Raw genomic sequence first — 6,253 nt, forward strand, 5'->3', positions numbered from 1 at the left:
CAGAAAAAGAGGGAGAGAAAGAAAGAGAGAGACAGAACCAAAAGAGAAGGGATATCTGTATTTATATGTGAACTGGAGCACCCCACAGACGTGAAATCTGAAACAACTCTTCTCCCAAACCGCATAAGGCTGCTATGTCACAGTCAATAATGCATCATGTCTCAGTTACTTAACAGAGCATGTACGTTTGTGTGTGTGTGTGTGAGTGTGTGTGTGTGTGTGTGAGAGAGAGAGGATGCTCATGTGTTTGGCCCTGACTCTTCAGCTTTCATCAAATTTGTTGCTGCAGCGTTTTGCACGAGGATGTAAACGTTGCATAGCGGAGTACTGGCTAACATGGCTACAGAAAAAGTATTGTTATTTTTGCGATTACACCTCACCTGCAGGCACTTTCATAGTCTTCTATTGTCTTTGCTGGAGAGAAACCCATTTCTCAGAGTTCGGTTCATCAAAAGTCATTATCAATAAAACAAACAGCGGCTAAACAGAGAAAGAGAGAGAGAGGAGGTGTAGAGAGAAGGTGGAAATGGAATTAGCCCCCGCGACGGCAGTTCAGGCAGCGCACCTCAGCTGTCGAGGAGGGCGTCAGATGATTATCTCCGAAACAGAGGGTTCCAGACGCGGCCTTAGATAAGGTGTCTGATTCTCTCTTTTCTGTTTTAGTTCTTGTAGCTCCGCGTCAGTGTGTCACTTTTGCATAATGTAGTACTCAAGTTCCGTGGTCACAACGCAAACGCAATGTTGATAGTAGGCTGGCAGTAATGACCAAGGGTGAGAACACCGCGAGCATAATTCAGGCTGATTTAAACACCGAGGTGTCGTATTCATAAAGGCGTCACTTGATTATAAGCAGATTCAATGTGTTAGGAAAATTGAACAAATTGCTGAAAATTGTCAGTGTGTATTGGTCTGCATGCGTGCATAGATACATACATTCATACATGTAATTGATTTCTTTACCTTTACTGCACTGTTTGTTTGTTTGTCTGTTTGTTTTTGCATTAAATATTGACATAAATTGACAGAAAAGGATTTTGGTCGACTGACAAAACGATGGCATGAATGATGACATGAAAAACGACTTAATTGGAAAGGATAGCAAAGAGTACATATTCTTTGAGTTAAAATATTGTTTAATTCACCTCTTTTCTCAGACAAGAGCACAGTAAACTAATTCCATGTTCATTTGTCATTGTCACCCATTCACGCTATGTTCATGGCTACACCTGATCCTTATAATTTGCTGGGGGGGGGGGGGGGGGGGGGGGGGGGCTTTTACACAAGGATTAACTGGTGCGAAGATAGAGGAAACAGTACTGTCTATCTGTGTATCGGAGAAAAATTTGGGCTGCAATAAACATAACACAAGAGACATATGAGATATTGTATTTTTGCTTCCATTTACATTCCGATAAAACTTTCTCTATCCACAATCTATAGTCAGACTTCTCCTCTGAATTCATTTATTTTTTTGTGTACTCTCATTTCAGACCAGTGGCTTCTATCACCCAGCACCACACTATGGTCTCAATTATTCATCTCTGCTGTGTGAAGGATATGTGCACTACAACATCCTAGCTTTTTGTAGAGCCATACAAAACTCTTCCTCTCTCCTCCATTTCACTAACACACTCATACACACACGCACACACACACACACACACACAAATGTTCAGGCGTTTTCATATGAAGTTAGAGAGGCTAGAGTTAGACTGGTATCTGTTCTCCCTATGGACATCAGAAAGCTTTTTCCACTGAAAATCCCTCAAGCCCTCCTGCCTCCTAAGATGAAAGCAAAGAGATCCTGAGAGGAATGCCAGATGTAGCGGTGGGTTTTTATCAGTGTTTTGAACGTGCTTCACAACCTGTGCGTTTGTGTAGAAACCTGATGAAAACCCCATGGCTTTGTGTTTGTTCTATAGTCTCTATTCTGTAGGGAGTATAAAACTCCTTATTAATGACTGGGCACATTTAGTAAGGTTTTTATTTGATAATTGGCCTCATCGCAATTTTCAAGGATGATACATAAAGAGTGTCTCCATCCAAGACACATCTTTTGGCTCCGTGGACTATTGCTACTGTCTCATTATGTGGAGAAAATATTTTAGAACCTTTCTGTATTTATCAGCTAACGACTTGCCTGCAGCTGCACGCATAACCGCAACTCCATACATGAACAATCATGTAATTAATATTTAATTACTTGAATTACTAATTAATATGAGTTACTTGCAACAGTTTATATCAGTTACATACTTTGTCGATTTTATCCTTAAGAGAACAGGGGATAATGCATGGAGAGCTAGACAGCAAGTAGAAAATAGCTGCACAATAGGGGGGTGTAATATGACTTGACATGAACTAGCATTTCTACTCTGCCATTGTTAAGTATTCTTCCCGCTTATTGTCATAAACTACCTTTTAAACTGCCTGTGTTATTTTTGTATTACAAAAACAAAGATTTATGAAATAAAATAGAATCAAATTAAACCCTAAAACCATTATGAATGATCAACCCTCACAAATGAGATGTAATTTCTTAGATATCAACTGTAGTTATAGAAACACTAGTAATAGTAGTATTATAATAATAGTAGTGTAATAACAATAATAATGATAGGTCATAATAATAATTAAGGCATACCAGAGCAAGAAGAAATGTCAGTCACACCTGCCAACATTACAGTAAAAGAAAGATCAGCAGGATGGCACACTGACAAACGGCTGGACCTGACAGAATACAGCTCTGCTGGATAAAACACCAACCTGCAATATATGAAAGAATGATCAAGCAGCTGCATGAGCTCCTTCAACATCCACATGAGGTGCCAGCTTGGTTCCTATGAGGAAAGACCTGTCTACTCAAGGAAAACAAGCAGAGAATTGCAACCCCCGACAACTAATGACACATCATATGCCTATCAAGAACCTAGAAGCTGTTATCCAGAAATGGACAGACCGTAACCACCAATGCCAAGTCACATATGACCAACATGACAATGATGTGGATTGAGTACTAGAAGGCTTATAACAGTGTGCCTCACTCCTGGATCACAGAATCATTCAAGTTGTGTGAGATCAACCCAAAGGTAAAACAGATGATTAAGAGATCCATGAAATCCTGGGGGACTCAACTAATACACAATGGCGGAGAACGAAGATTAGTGTCATTCAGAAACAGCATATTCCATGGTGATATTCTCTCCTCATTACTTTTCTGTGACAAGACAGTCACGAGCACCAACGAACAGAGACCGAAGCAAGTCCTGAGGACTAAGCTCAATGGATGGAACAAGATCCAAGCAATTAGGGGCTACATTCTCCCAGTAAGAAGCAAGACAGGAGGAATCATTCGATGGGCAGAGGGAGAGATGCAGAGCCCGGAGAGTATGACAAGGGAGCTGATTACCATGTGTGGGAACTTCCATCCCAAAGGAGACGTCCACCCAAATGTACATGACCGGAGGATGAAGAGGCCTCCAAAACACTGAGACAGCCATCAGAGCAGAAGAATTCAGTCTGGCTGAGTGTACACAGTCTCTTAAGCATGACTGGGACACAACTGTACAGGCAGTTTGCCTAAGAGGAGCCTAAAGGAGACCAGATAGAGGTGCCAAGGCCTCAAGGACAGATCCAATGGAGGACACCATCAGGACTTGGAGAGAGAAGACCCTGTACAGGCAGCTCTGACGCCACATAGTGTCGCAAACAACTGTGGAGGAGCCAGAGGGATGGGTGAGGGAAGCTGTTCTCAAAGCATCGATAAGAAGCTCTCATCATCACAGTACAAGACCAGGCACTGAACATCAAGTGCCATGAAGCAAAAAACCTGAAGGTCACCAATGACCCAAAGTGTAGACTGTGCAAGGAACAGGATGAGACAGTCACCCATCTCCTGGCTGGACGTCAGAATATTGCCAACACAGAGTAGTCAAAGAGGCGTAACAATTTCACAGCAGTCTTGCACAGGAGCATCTGTGAGCACTACCAGACCCCAGCATGTCGAAAGCCATAGTCCCCAAAGTCCACGACTTTGCCAGAGATTGTGGGTAAAAATGCTGCAGGACATGGAAATCAGAAGAAACAAAAAGATTCCTGAAAGGTGGCCAGACATCATGGTGACTGACAAGGAATGCAGAAAAGCAATGATCACTGACATCTCCATCCCTGATGATAGAAAAATGTCCACCAAGGAGTAGGAGAAAATCAGCAAATACCAGGACTTGTACCTTAAAGTGCAAAAGCTCTGGAACATGAAGGTTGGAATCATCCCTGTAATCATTTCAGACCTTGGCAGCCATTCCCCTTGGCCTGTGAAAACACCTAGAATGTCTCCCTGGAAAACACAAGACAGCAGCCCTCATCAAAGCAGTGTTGCTTGGAAGTGGATACATCCTTCACAAGATACTGGATCTCCCAGAGGACTGAGAGAAACTCTAAGATCCGGAACGAGAGGAAAAAACCTACAACCAACAAAACGAGGAGGAGTCATGAAGAAAGAACAGATACTACTACTACTACAACCACCACTACTACTACAACACCACTTCAACTGCTACCACCACTACTACTGCTACCACCACTACTACTGCTACCACCACTACTACTGCTACCACCACTACTAATGCTACCACCACTACTACAACAACCACCACTACAACCACAACCACCACTACTACTGCTACCACCACTACTAATGCTACCACCACTACTACAACAACCACCACTACTAATGCTACCACCACTACTAATGCTACCACCACTACTACAACAACCACCACTACAACCACAACCACCACTACTACGACAACCATCACTACTACTACAACCACCACTACAACTCCAACCACCACTACTACTACAACCATCACTACTACTACAACCACCACTACTACTACAACCACCACTACTAATGGTACCACCACTACTACTACAACCACCACTACTACTACAACCACCACTACTACAACAACCACCACTACGACTACAACCACCACTACAACCACAACCACCACTACTACTGCTACAATTACTACTGCTGCTACCACCCCTATACGTGGTAGCGTGGCCGAGCGGTCTAAGGCGCTGGATTAAGGCTCCAGTCTCTTCGGGGGCGTGGGTTTGAATCCCACCGCTGCCAATACTTTACCCTCGTCCCTGTCGTGAAAGTCACTTTCAAAGCATCCACTAAATGAATAAATGTATATTGGATTTTCAAAAAAGGTAAACAGCCAGTTCTCCAACTGAATCCCACTTTTGGGCAGCCGTGGTCTAAAGGTTAGAGAACCGGGCTACTACTACTACAACCACCACCACTACTATTACTGCTATCACCAATACTACTACAACCACCACTACTACTGCTACCATCACTACTGCTACCACCACCACTATTACTACTACTACAACCACCACTACTACTGCTACCACCACCACTATTACTACTACTACTACTAGTGCCACTACTGCTACTACTACTAATAATAATAAAGTCACTCAAGAAATGTGATGTTTGGGACTAGAAGTGCACTGTAAGTGGGAGAATATGGAGGTGATAGTTCAGACTGTCCAGACTGGTTTGGTGGCGCAGTCTGTGTAGTGTTTGTGCTGTAGTGTGTTTCTACTGTGGCAGGCTGTATTGTGGAGTGTTTGTGTTGTGTAGTGTTTGTGCTGTAGTGTGTTTCTGCTGTGGCAGGCTGTATTGTGGAGTGTTTGTGTTGTGTAGTGTTTGTGCTGTAGTGTGTTTCTGCTGTGGCAGGCTGTATTGTGGAGTGTTTGTGTTGTGTGGTGTTTGTGCTGTAGTGTGTTTCTGCTGTGGCAGGCTGTATTGTGGAGTGTTTGTGTTGTGTGGTGTTTGTGCTGTAGTGTGTTTCTGCTGTGGCAGGCTGTATTGTGGAGTGTTTGTGTTGTGTAGTGTTTGTGCTGTAGTGTGTTTCTGCTGTGGCAGGCTGTATTGTGGAGTGTTTGTGTTGTGTAGTGTTTGTGCTGTAGTGTGTTTCTGCTGTGGCAGGCTGTATTGTGGAGTGTTTGTGTTGTGTAGTGTTTGTGCTGTGGAGTGTTTGTGCTATGGCAGGATGTGCTATGCTGTGTTTGTGTCATGTTGTGTTTGTGCTATGCTGTGTTTGTGTCGTGTTGTGTTTGTGCTGTGGAGTGTTTAGGCTGTGGAGTGTTTGTGCTACAGCAGGTTGTGCTATGTTTGGTGTCTGTGCTGTGGTGTGTATGTGCTCTGTTGGGTGTTTGTGTGGTGTAGTGT

The 6,253-nt window shown here is 43.3% G+C and overlaps 1 non-coding gene across 1 annotated transcript; it reads left to right on the top strand.

Annotated features, from left to right (window-relative positions):
- The first annotated feature begins 5,058 nt into the window (after window positions 1–5,058).
- Window positions 5,059–5,140, top strand: trnal-aag (transfer RNA leucine (anticodon AAG)). The gene has a single exon. It is a non-coding gene; the product is annotated as a tRNA-Leu (tRNA).
- Window positions 5,141–6,253: the final 1,113 nt, after the last annotated feature.

Source organism: Chanos chanos, chromosome 13 (assembly GCF_902362185.1).
Source record: "Chanos chanos chromosome 13, fChaCha1.1, whole genome shotgun sequence".
Lineage (NCBI taxonomy): Eukaryota > Metazoa > Chordata > Actinopteri > Gonorynchiformes > Chanidae > Chanos > Chanos chanos.